General features: G+C 39.7%; 1 protein-coding gene and 1 long non-coding RNA gene across 2 annotated transcripts in view; one reads left to right on the forward strand and one right to left on the reverse strand.

Moving 5' to 3' along the window:
- The window catches only part of Kek5 (leucine-rich repeat, immunoglobulin-like domain-containing kekkon 5 protein), a 49,610-nt gene extending 48,479 nt beyond the window's left edge, over nucleotides 1-1,131 (reverse strand). The window contains exon 1 of the mRNA XM_076323027.1: nucleotides 1,013-1,131. The gene's annotated coding sequence lies outside the window, so the exon portion shown is untranslated. The remainder of the gene's footprint in view (nucleotides 1-1,012) is intronic.
- Nucleotides 1,132-11,645: 10,514 nt separating this feature from the next.
- Nucleotides 11,646-13,276, forward strand: LOC143152585 (uncharacterized). The gene is made up of 3 exons (XR_012993594.1): nucleotides 11,646-12,063; nucleotides 12,954-13,091; nucleotides 13,223-13,276. It is a non-coding gene; the product is annotated as an uncharacterized LOC143152585 (long non-coding RNA).
- Nucleotides 13,277-13,925: the final 649 nt, after the last annotated feature.

The raw sequence follows: 13,925 nt of genomic DNA on the forward strand, positions 1-13,925 counted from the left end.
GAGTAATTTAAATTTCTTTCTTCGAGGATTTCCAGAGAAATTTCATACCTACGCGTTGTATCGATTGTTATGAATTTGTTTTTAGATTAGAATCGATTTGAATTAGAAAGTCGAGCGTCTTGGTAGTTCACCGATCTGTGATCGGTGAGAATTCGTTGCACGCTTCGTTGAGAATTTTACGAACCGATTCATTTTTCGTATTCGTTGTTACGAAACATCGTGTAATACGTGCGAAACTAAATGCAGAACGTTTGTTCCATTTCCAGGTGGAAATGTTTTTGTAAATTATCGGTGAAAAATAGGTCGGTAGAAAAGGTAGAGCTATTTAAAAATTTTGTTTGAATTATCGGGGAGACTTTAACATTCCTCGGAGTGGAAGTTTGTTTAAAGTAATTAAAAAATTTAACCGTTCCAGATTTCACGTAGTCTGAAGTGAAATGCATAATGGAAGTCTTTCGCTTATTGAAAACCCCGCTTTTAATGTATATAAAATATTTATTCTTATCATTCGTTCCTGACCTCGCGCAGCTTTAAACCTGATCGCGTTCTATAGGAACGTTATAATGTTGAAATTCCCCTAACAGTTATTTTCGTAAAATGTGAACAAAAATATAATTCTCCGTGAAAAACTGTCACAGTTTTCTCGCACATCGATTTGGAATCTCTCGCAAAATTTCCTCACGGAGTAACAAATTCTTCAAAGAGTTTTCCATTATTTTCGCATCCACCCTGTACATCGTATTTACAAAACTCTCGACCTCGTGCGCACACAAAAAAAAAAAAAGAAAAGGATCCCCGAACCACGTGGGGCCCGATGCTCCAGGATCAATCCCCACTTTTCCCTGTGCAAGCAGACCCTGCTAAGAAGGGTCTGTGTGTCGCTCCGTTCGTAATTTATGGCACCTCGACTACCCCCATAACCTTAGGTCTCGACTTTCAAACGTGTAGAGTGTCCCCCAGTTTCGTTCCACCACTCGAGGAATTTCCACTTTCCAACGATTCGAATTCTTACCTCCCTTACAAATATCCGAATCCACGATTGTCCTCAAAACACCATCGTGTACAGCTCTTCGATCGTGGCCCCGTTCTCGATCACATTTTCCCCAGGGAACGTTTCACGGGAAATGTGCACGATTAAAAAAAAAAGAATTCCAACGGGGCAGCTGCAACCTCGGCATCGTTACACTTACGCAACTTGTACACCCGCGCGTTATTCGGATACCTTTTTGCGTGTGCGCGCGCGTGCACACCGAATCCTTTCGAACGTGTCAGATGATGCAACATTCGTACAATTTACGCACGTGTACGCTTTTCGAGCAGCTCACCACGTGAAACGCGTCAAGTGCGCGACGCATACACGGCCCGTTCGTTGCAACCGGTACTGTGCATGCGTATATAAAAATGATAGGTAGGGTGGGACACGTGACCGGAAGTCTTCACGATACGCGGACACGGACCCATACACGTGTTCCCGTTTCGAGCGCTAAAATCGGACTGACAAATTCTCGGGGATGCCCAAAGAGAGGGAATTTCCTTCTCGAGACCTTCGAAGTGGGAGAGGCACGAGACACTTAATTGATTGGTTATTGCTTTTGCTTATACCTGTCCTGGATGGGATTACAGGCATCAACAAGACCGACGCGGTGTCAGGTAGCGGTCTCGAAATTTTATTTCTTAGCTCGTCCTTTGGGTCACCTATTCTCCATCGTACACACGAGCCGCGTACCTTTCGCGAATTAAATTATCCGTCTGCTCGCGATGGGTCGATGTGGTAACATGGTCGACCGTTTCGCGAATTTTCACGCGTGTACTCGTTTGCGTATCGGTTCAGTTGTGTATTTATGTTACGACACGTGTGTTCCCGTAATTTATTCGGTGACGCGCGAGTGAAAATATTTAATCGGTCACTTTGCACGTTTTGTGCTGTACGAGCTGTCATCAATCGGCATTGCGTAGTCTACAATGGAGGACGGTGACTGGTGAGTACCGAAGATAACGAATTTTGTATTTGTAACTGAAATTTTTATTTCCACGATACAATTCTTTTTCTTTCGTCGATGATTCTTATCCATGAGATTTTTAAATGAATTAAAATTGCTTCTGAGTAGGACAAAATTGAATATTTTATCGGTTTAATATCATTTGATTTGTATTGTTCTTTTTTAAATTGATATTCGATTTAATTAAATACGGAACTATTAATAGTAATAGATATTAAATTTAATATATTGGAAATTTTGAAATTGATACAATTTCAATTTTGTATTCCATTTATTATTGGGGAGGGTTTACACGCAAGTTAATTAGTAGATTGATTAATAATGATCGATATTAAATATAATACATTTCAAATGGAAATCATTTGATATTCACTGTAGCTCGCGTCGAGACTTACACACGTATGTATCTCATTGTCCAATTTAAACAAAAAATTCACTCTTACGAACGCCAGAACATTATCGAACCGGTTTCAATTCTAATTTATACGCTCGAATTTGAACGATGGGAATCGTATCAATTTGAAAATATCTCCGACAATAATAATCTATGAAAGCACTTCTCCGAAAGCATACCGTTTCGCGGGGTACTTTATTTCACCCTACCTTCTCTCTACCGAGAAAATGCGTATTCCATAATGTCGGGATAATTAGTTCGTTAATTAGAGCAGCGCTTTTATAACAAACGTTGGATGTTGCAATAAGAAAGCGAGAAGTACTGGTTTCGTTATTTTTCGTTTCTCGTTTCCTTCTTTTTCGCAGCACATTTGTAACCGCGCAAAATGTGGCTAGTCGTTGGAGCACAGCGTTATTCGTTTCGCGGCAATATTTTTATCGAAATAACGTAGCTCTGATTATTGTTTAAATGCACACGTGGGGTGACGAATACCGTGTCTTCTCGCGGTTAAAAAATTTTTTTTCCCCAGCCGGGAGCGTCGTTGTCGTTGTTGTTGATGTTCGGTCCTCGTCCAGGATAGGGGAGGCTTTTGTTCGTCGAATTCGACTTTCGGTCACGTTGCTTCGAACGTTTATTTGTTTCATCTCGAGCGAAAAACTATTCGAATCGGTGAAAATAATTTCAGCTAAAAGGATTTCTGGACCGTGCAAGGGAAAAACGAACGAACCTGATTTCTACGAAGCGCTTTTTACGCTTCGATCGATCCAAATTCATTTGATAAATTTATCGAATTTTTTACAAGTTTTCAGTACTGAAAGTAACTTTTACTTACTCAATATTCTTCGATTGTTCAATTTTACCACTGTATCTGCACGACCGCTTCGATAGAGACAGTACCAAAAGTAATACCAATTGACGAAATAGTATGTCGTTAAATTGTTAATCACATTTTAGATAATATTCTGTTATTCTCAGGTATTTAAATTCTTTGAAAACGTTAATAGTATTTGAAATACGTTTAGTAATTTTACGATAAGTAAATGTTTCAATTTTAACAGTTCTACAAAGCAGGTAACGTCTGGTAGAGATTAAGCTTTACGTACAATTAATTAGGATAATTAAATATCTTGCGCGATTTAAATTTTTCTTTTTGTCAGCACTGGTACTTATATCCGGGAAACTCGTGGTGGAATCCTTCCGTGAAAAAAAAAAACATTTTGCACGTATAAACATGCACGAATAAGCCAGCTAGGCGAAATCCTTTCTATCGATCCTGTCGCAAAGTGGAAAACTTCTTGATGACATTTCTAATAACAAACTAGGCGCGCCAGCTCGAGCTGCGGGCTTTGAAACAACAATATTCCATGTTCCAAGATTCCTTTTGACTCTCGTTCGAGTTTCTGTGCCTGGTTTCGTTTACTCTACTACGTGGAATTGTACGAATTGTACATTATTGTTACGTCGATGAACAACTATAGCAGATCAGGTATAAGGAAGTATCTTTCATTTGAAATCGAGCTTATTGAACTTTAAACGTTATTGATTCAACCGAAAATCAGAAAAGATCGCTGAAAAGATCAATGATCACAGATTCCTCGATAAGACTCACGAGATCGGAGTCGTTTCGAGACTTTTAACGAGTATAGTAAGCAATTATACATGTACATACATTTTCGTAAATATTGGCAATTATGTTTATCGTTCGACAACTCTGATTATAATTTGAAACACAAATCGTACGTTAAATTTAATTATATTTATCGAGAGCAACTATTTTAAATCCCGTATAATTCATTGAACGCGTCAAAACAAGTTTTGAGACAAGTTTTGAGACAATCGACATAAGCAACGTCCATTATAACGTGGAATTCTAATTCGATATGGAACAATAGGTTTTACTCGCGTTGATTGTTTTTTTTATTTTTATTTTTATTTTCATTTTTAATTATTCTCGGGCATATTGTGAATTACTCTTGGTACGAGTGGTTCGTATGCCGCGTTTGTTAAAACTCTTCCTGTTTTCTCGAATAACTTTTTACCCGACCCGGGTTAAACGGATTTTGTGTGTAGTTTATGTTCCTGGCGTATAGCGCGAGTTGGTGCCCTGTTTCGAGGATACTCCGCTTTAAAAAGATGGCCTACTTCACCACGCTAATGACATAATTCTTCCAGATAACCGTGTCAGACCCGCTGCAATGGAACAATAGACACTGTAGGAATTGTATTCCCGCGCGCTTTTAATATTCACGAAATCAATTCATTCAGAAATATTCAAGAAGGGAATACGATATTAAAGTACGATCGTGTTCGTTGCAATCGGTATATCAAACTCAGTATATCTAATACAACCTAATACGCTCTAGAATTATTTCTTCAAAAATTTATATTATTTCGTCTAAACACTTTAGAAATCTCTTTAGTCGCGTTGTAACTAATCAAATCACTCCAATTTTGGATAAAATGTTACATTAATAATATTATTATATTAACATATCGATCACAATTGATTTATGATATTTACCACGTCGTACTTTAATAAACACTACAAATATTCGTTCGTTATTACCAAATTCGGTATCTAATATTTTACGTGTTTGTATAGATTAAGATGTTAAATAAACGTCGATTCAAGATCTTTTAATATATCACTTCTGAAGAGTATTTTTTATTTTTTTTTAATTAGACGAGCATTTTTTTTCTTCACACTCGCGGTAATTAAGTTATCCGTTTCAAATTGTAAATAAATTACACGTAACGTGATCATCGGATCTTGTTTCAAATATTATCGTGTATTTTTCCACGGTATTCTTCACCCTCGTTACGAGTAATCCAGTTTTTATTGAAACGATCAATAAAATAACACGTGCGTGCCTCCTGGTCCACTTTACAAAATATTCATATTCGTACATAATTTAGAGTGGCGGCAGACACGCGCGTTCATTATACAGAACCTTCGAGCGAATGCCAAAGCACCGGTGAATCTTTTACCCGGTTGCAGTGCAAAAAATACGAATGCAATGAGAAAATGTGCCAGATTCGTTTGCGAGAACCATCGGAAACGTTGAATTACATATCTCGTGTAAACAATACCGTTATTACGTTGTTACGAAAGCTGGGCCGGGTAAATGTGCTTCATAAAATTTAAATACAAAAATTTTACATGTTTAATAATTCATATTTTATCTTTTTCACGTGTACGGGGCGCTGTGTACATATTTAGTACCGGGTTAATTTGACACAGTTTACCGAGAGAGGGTGGATTTACAAATTCCGGAGCAGAGTTCAGAACTAATTGGATGGAAAACGTTTCGCGCGTACAGGGTGTCTCGAAATTAAACGATCGGGCTGTGTCAATTTTTTTACACGGATCGAAACGTGAAAAATAAATGTTTCAGTTTGCTCAAAGTTTGTAATAATAACAAGATCCATTATGGAAACAATGAACCGGTCTGCCGGTTACGCGTCAAAGAGTACCGATAGGACGATCGTGTTATTTCAATGCGTTCATTCGGCTAGTATTTATTATTCGATTCGTCCGTCGATCGTAATTGTGCAAAAAGTTTGATAAAAACAATACTCTCATCTCTCGGGGAATTCTTGTTATCGTTTCGTTACGTCGTCAACCTCGGATTGTGTACATAACTCGAATAAATGCATCGAATAAATACCACCGAGTTATCCTTACGGTAAAAGTTATTGTTTACTTTACAGTTTATGTTTTTATTACAATTTTTCAGTCGAGAAGTTTCAAACCTCTCTTGATGTAACATTTCTTTCCGCCTCTCGTACCAAAGCAACATTTACTTTATTTACCTCCCCGGGTGGAAAAATATTATTACGCCCTCCTCCGTCCCGTCGAAAAAAAGTATTAAAATACATTAATGGTAAATAGAAGGAGTAATTTACGTACAATAAAAAGTAAACAATTTTTACAATTCGTGGTGTTTCGAACGGTAGTGGCGTACGCCCGGTAGCTCGCAGCAACGAGAACGGTTATTTCATTTTAAAGCTGTAACTCTCGCTCGAAGGTTTTATTTATTCGACGTCATCGGCAATGTTTATCGAGAACGGCATTACCGAACAATTACGGAAATATTATCCGTAAATTTACCGCCACGACAAACGCAAAAGTACAATTACACAAATAATTACGTTTTGTACAAATTTTTGCATCATCGATCGATACTCGCGACATCGTTCCGTTTCTCGTATTATAAAATCACAAAGTTCAAAAATAATCCCCCCTCGTATTTATTCGTATAAATTTAAATATTTGTCAACGTCGAGAGCCTGGTAGCTCGTCTCTCTCGGCTTCCTCTCGAGTGCGTAATCCCCCTCTGCATTAAAAAAAAAAAAAAAAAAGAAGAGAAACATCCCTTCGCCGAGTCGTAAAATTCTGATACACCCCGTACCGATAGCATTACACCGGTTCCGAAAGCGAGGAGGCATCTTTGCGGAAATTTTAATTCGATCGGTCCACGCGCGCCTTGTCGCGAAATGTTATTCTTCGTCTAGGGGCGGTGGTGGGCGTCGGGGGTGGTCGTCGGGACGACGGTAATATATATATATATATATATATTACCTTTCATTCGTTCGAGAGAACCGTGGTCTCCCAGCGCATTCAATTTGACTTCTAATGATGGGCAGACATAAAGACGAAGGGAAAAGTAATAACCCAACAGCCGTAAAATTGTTCTTTTGTATCGCGTAACGAGCGAGTCGTGTTACTCTTGAATTACGATCGATACTATTTCTTCGCCGGGCGTGTGCGCTGTTTCTTCTCGTTTTTCTTTCTCTCCTTCTTCTTCCTTCTTCTCCTGCTTTTTTTTCTTTTTCTTTATTTTTTCACGTCGCGTTAAAACAAGCAGCGATGTAATTACGGGCGCAATCTTTCCATCTCAGACCACGGGGCCGGATAACTGAATGCGTTAGCGAGTGCACGATGCTCGTTTGTCCGCCGTGTGGCGCGAAACTCGGGCAAATTCGTCCGTGATTCGAAAGCCACGACGCGTGTCCCGAAGTCGATGCAAATGGAATATCGATTAATACTTTAACGCGAGCTTCCTGTACTCCCCGGTCGTCCCTTCGCTCCTCGGCGTGGCTCCGCGTTCGTTTGATGTAATTTATGGATGCAACGAACACGATGTAAAATACGGTGGCGTCCGAGGGGGTGGTTCGACGAAGAAAAAGAAAACGGGGAAAAAGTGGGGCAAAGTTTGCGCGTTCAGCGGCAAAGGATTAACGCGTCACGGGCGTGTGTGGCGTCACGCCGTGATTATTGGAACACGTGGATCACGTTTGTTATTCCATTAGTCGGTCTTGTTAGGCTCGTTTGTCCGCGTCTCGGAGAGTTTATCCACGAAGTGTAAAATTAAAGGAGCGTCTTAGGTTTGCCGGATTCGAAGAGACATTTTGCGATATTTACAAGTGTGTTCTTCGTTTCGGGAGGGAATTCCGGATTGGGAATTTAATTTGGCAAGGAGTAAAGAATGGAAAATTGTTTGGGCGAATGTTTAGAGAGGAGTTATTTTTTTTTAAAGATAGTTGGTTCGAAGAGTGGAATTATCGAAGGTATAGGTATCGGTTGATATTGGACGAGGAATTTATTCGTAAGGAAGAATGTACAGTGATTTGTAAATCTTCAGGATTGGGAATTTATTTTGAAAGCGAAGAAGGGAGTAGAAAATGATTCGTGTAAATGTTGATTTAAAGAAGAGAATTATTGGAGGTATTGATATTGGTCGATAGCAGCGGGTCTTTATTTTCTCTTGTTGTATCTTTCGGACGAGGGATTTATTTTCAAGGAAGAATTTAAAATGATTTGTGCAAATGTTAGTTTCGATATCGAAATGAAACGAAACACGATTAACGAATAATGCATCCTTGGATCGATAACCTATTTTAGCTTAGATATTTTGAAGGGTTGGGGTCTCTGTTGTAAATTCGTGGAAGATAAAGAGTACACGAAGCTGCGAGGTTAGGTAGACATTTCGGTAGGTTAGAGTTGCAAGTGTTGTAAATTTATAAAAGATAAGGAATATACGAAGTTGTGGGGTTAGATCTGGAATAAGTCGTAAAGATATCGCACGAAACTGACGAAGCTGGACTTTTCGTCCCCTCTACTCACTTGTACAATGTTCGGACCTCTTTCTCGGGGATTTTTTCTGTGTACGACGAGTTACAAGTGTGACCAAAGAACGCTCGTAGGATACCCAAAAATGAACTCTTTGTTCTTCGACGAATAATGCACATATAACGAGTTTTATGTAATAAATTACTTCTCCTGACTATCGAGTGTCGGCACACTCTGTGTTGGAATTCTTACAAAGGTATGGCTCGAATTACCTTTAGCAATTTTGAAATAGATATTCAACGCGTATCTAGTTCCGCAATAAACACTTCAGAAGTTGCGGAGGCGCATCGAGAATGCACTCGATAAAATTAGAAATCAACTAAGGGAACTGGTAATGTGCAAGCGTATCTAGTTGCTAATGGAGACCACGTTGAATATTTGTGGCGAAGTAAATACTTTTTCAACTAAAAGCAACGGTACCTCAAAAACAAATGGTCCGCGGTTCATTGTTTATTCTAACTCTCTTTTTTTTCCCCTCTCGCATCTGAAATGTGTACAATTCGCCGGTAAATTTCGTGACATTCTTTCGGAGCGAGCCTGCATACGCGAAACTATGAGAGGCGAACACCTGATCGTTATTACGTTTTATTCGGTAAAAAGGTGCCTCCCTACGTTCCGTATGCAAATTGGGATGCATACGAATGAGTATGGGAATGAGAAAGATCACTCTCCGTGACTTAATTAGGGGTAGATAGGATGGAATGCATAATTTGAAATTTCGTACCAAATTGGGTCAATCTGGTCCATATAATTTTTCGAATTTCCGTTGAAGGGCATACATGCAAGTGGATGCAACGAATCGTTTGTTTTTGCGGATATTATTTTAATCGAATAAAACGAACCATATTTGATTAATTTATACTCGTGAATATGTATGTATGTATTGAATTGATTTATATTCGTAATACGTATCTACAGAACTTGATTTCATCCCTGTAACTAGGGGTGTAATCCAACAATTTTATTCGGTGAGAAAATTTCTGAATCCAATTTGAACGAACCTCCCCTAAATTTTTGGTCATCCCGGTTCGGTCAAAATTTTCTTCGAATCTCTCGATCGGAGATCAAATCCCGAAAAAATGATCAGAAACCGATTCGACGATTAAAATCGTTGGTTGATTTTATCCCTTACATCCAGTCATTACTTTCGAAACTCGTTAAGAAAATGTATACATAATTTCGCTCACACGATTTAATCGCTCGTATTCGTATTACACTTATTACAGTTATTTGTACCTCGATTTACTGCACCCTATATATTTCCACGTACCATTATCAAAGGGTTTTTGTCCGTCTGATAATGATAATATTCATAATAACAATAATTACTAACTGTACACAAGTTCTACATAAATAAAATACAATTGAAGCGTATCGGTAGAGTAAATCTTCTTACCAAGAAGAGGGTCGTAAGTACGCCAATTATTAAATACACGATATCTTGCTTATCGTTGCTTCCAAAGCAAAAGTACATGCGGTAGAAATTGTTACGAATTAAATTTTGAAACTTTTCTGTTCTATATAAATCTTCGCCACATTAAATCGCGATATTGATTAAACTTTTCTCGTCTGCCATGTTTTACGCAGTCTCGGAATATTTTGTGTTTCAGATGATAAAATGGAAAACGATGCATATCACGAAGCGTTGAACCAATTTTTACGTTTGAAAAACATTTCCTACTCCGGATCGGAGTCTGCCAATGTATTATAGCTAGTTTATGATAATTGCAACAAAACTCGGAGTACCCGCTGGAACGATTAAAATCGTTGTCACCCCTGTCTCCATCACCGTTCAACCTATCTATGAATAAAAAAACACCCAATAAAAATCCACACCACGGGGGAAGGTTGACTACGGAACGACGAGCGAAAGCTGTTCACCGTGGAACAGCCGGATTAACGAGAACCGTGTTGGCGTACGGTGCACGTAAACGTCGCTTTTTAACGGCACGCTGACCCCTTTCGACGTTAACATGTAAACGGTGTGACGCGTTAAATCGGTGCTCGCGCATGCCCGTAGAACCCTACGGGTACAGCGTATACGCGTTCGGTAAATATACAATTTTAAATTCTCGATTTCCCGTGCTAATCCATGAACGCAAATAAGCTCGTGTACCCGGCATTCCGACCCGTTGATCTAAATTTTCCACGACAAGAATCAAAATATCGAGGAAATTATTAATCGAGACAAATACGTGTGTACGTTACATAATCAAGGATCCTTATTAGCAACGACAAAATCGAAAACATCGAATGGTGACGCGCGATCGGTTAGAGCAGTGTTTTCTAAAATGGAGGGAAGTTCTATAATACCAATGGGGGGTGAAATAAAAATTTTGTACCGCAGAAAAAGGTGAATAAAAATATTCTTGCATCGTTTTAAACCTATCCTTGATCCAAGACGCATGAAATTTTGTTTTTGTTCGAGGACATCCCTCATAGGAAGGGGGTTGTACGATCTCCAGAGGGCCACGAAAGAACATGTTTCACCGTAGAAAAAACATGGGTAAGAATATTTTCTTCGTGCCCTTTTAAACCTACTACTTATCCGGAGGATAGAAGTTTTCTTTTCTGCTTAGAGGGACATTCACAGAAAGGGGGTCTTTGTGACATGGAAAAGTATGGACAAGGAGTAAACCTGTCGCTCATGGCAGACGCAGAGATTTTCTTTTTCGTTTAGGGGGGCGCCAGCCATAGAAAGGGGGTCGGATAATCCAAGGAGGACACGAAAGAAGTTTTGTAACGTAGAAAAATATGGATAAGAAGTAAATCTATCGTTTATGACGTGTGTAGAAATTTTCTTTTCCGTTTAAGGGGGCACCACCTTTAGGAAGGGGGTCTTATAATCCAAGAAGGACACGAAAGAAATTGTGCAACGTAAAAAAATATGGATAAGGAGTACACCTATCGCTTGTAACGGGTGTAGAAATTTTCTTTTCCATTCAAGGGGGCACCACCCTTAGAAAGGGGGTCCTATAATCCAAGGACGACACAAAAGAAATTGTGCAACGTAAAAAAATATAGATAAGGAGTAAACTTATCACTTGTAACGGGTGTAGAAATTTTCTTTTCCATTCAAGGGGGCACCACCCTTAGAAAGGGGGTCCTATAATCCAAGAAGGACACGAAAGAAATTGTGCAACGTAAAAAAATATAGATAAGGAGTACACCTATCGCTTGTAACGGGTGTAGAAATTTTCTTTTCCATTCAAGGGGGCACCACCCTTAGAAAGGGGGTCCAATAATCCAAGGAGGACACGGGAGAAATTTTTCAACGCAGAAAAATGATTTGAAGTGAACTATGATTTATCACGGACGCAAAAATTTTCTTCCTTCTTCAGAGTGGGAGGGGGCACCGTTCTTAAAGTTTGCGAACCACTGACCGAAGAAGAGCGAGCCACCGCGAGTTGTCTCGACTGCGGGCACACCGTGATCCTTCATCATAGATGTTGTACAAGTTAATACGTGTCGAACACGTCGCGCGTTCAGAAGGACACTGTATCGCGCGTGGATCGCGCATCGGTGCGCGCGCGCAGGTAAGCGCACACGTACGAGCAGGCGCGCGGGAGTATCGGTCGAATGGACGGCGTTTGGGCGGAGTGCAAGTCACTCACAGCTGTCCTCCGCATGTGAGCACGCATGCTAAGCATTAATCATATCGAGAACACCCTTGCTTCCACCCAGCCCGCATCCAGCCCTGTCTCCACTGGCGCTACGGCCGGAGCCACCACCCTCTCCTTTCCACCGTTTAAGCTCGTTCAGCCCTCGCAGCGTCCACCGATCATGCACATGCACAACGTGGAGATGCACTGCGCGCACGTACACCGGCTCGCCTGCGGGTACGCGATATAGTAAGTGCACACACTGGGTGCACTTGAAGTTGAGCTTAATGACGATGTCAATCACGGTTCGCGGTCGCGCAGTCTTTCCCGCGTTCAAGCCCTCGCGGGACAACCGACTTGGTTCCCGATATTCTTTCGTTTTCATTTTTTCTCGGAGCAATATTCGTTACTTTTGAACACCTCGGGACAGTGTAGAGAGCGCTCTTCCGCGTAGAGGGCGCTCAATGCCGGAAAATTGTGGACAACTTAAGCATTGGGTTGTTCGGAAATTTCGTTTTTCAAAATGGAGAATATGTAATCTAATAAAATGTTTATACACTTTGAAAAAATCTTAGATATCTTTATCGACGAATAAAGTTTGACAATTACGTTATTCGTTAACGAACGAAATTTAACACTTCGAGGACCTCGTTTTACTTGTATCGATTTAACTTTTTTTGTTTCTAATTGGCATTGAATCACGATATCTGTCGATCTTTCGAAAATGGTGTTCTGTGCGATTGGTAAATTTAATTATAAATGTTTATACGCGCATATATTAGTCATAATATTGTCTGTCGATACAATCTAGACGTTTCTTCCAGTTGGTGTTACACTTACAATTAGACAGCGTATGCAGTAATTATTTATATCTCCCTGAGATCTGTATTAAGGCTGAAACGTCGACGGATCTTGTAATTAAATCTCCATACGTGGTCGCAATTTTGCTGATTCATTTACACGTACGTATTTATATTTGAAACGAACTTGATGGACAGTTTTATCACACATCGCTTGGAGATGCATAATTAACGAGATACACGACACAGAAACGAGATTAGCACTTGAAATAGACTACAACTTACTGTTGTAGTACACTACAACTACTAGTACACTAGTAGACTACAACTTACTTACAAGTTACTGAGTTTGGATCAAGAGTGCATTGCTATTTACAGTCGGTCACGCGAGTCTGTATGCACGTATCTAATATAATGTGAAAGGTCACATGCGAGAGGATCCAAATGGTTGTAAAATCGTCCACACTTGTAAACATTAACCTGCGTAATTTAGCGTAATTTTACTCGTAAAATGAAAAAGCACACGAAATATTGACTCGAGAGAGTTACATTAAAAATACGTCCGATTTATTTTAATTTTTGTTTTAAAAAAATTCGAGTTTGTCGGTTCTCCGTAGCAAAATAAGCATCGTGGTTAAAAGTTTAATACGTGTATCGAAGAGAGAATTTTTTCGATAGTTTTATATGCTGGTAATATTTCGTTAACATTTTGGAACATTGTATTTTACATTTATAAATGTTTTTTAAAGACAACAAATATTGTTTTTACATTCAAGATATTTTCTACTACCACCCTGGTGAACGCGTCGATGACGGTTCCCCGTTTTCAAGTAATTCGCGACGGGGGAAGGGGTCGGTCTCCGTTTCTGTCCTCGCGAGCACCGCGAGTTTCTTCGTCCCTTTAAATGTGTCCTTATCACGAAACGGTCTCGGTCTCGTGACAGGTATGGCGGAAGTCCTCGATAATGTAGTTTAGATGGCGGCTCGACGCGCTGG

Source organism: Ptiloglossa arizonensis, chromosome 11 (genome assembly GCF_051014685.1).
Source record: "Ptiloglossa arizonensis isolate GNS036 chromosome 11, iyPtiAriz1_principal, whole genome shotgun sequence".
Classification (NCBI taxonomy): Eukaryota; Metazoa; Arthropoda; class Insecta; order Hymenoptera; family Colletidae; genus Ptiloglossa; species Ptiloglossa arizonensis.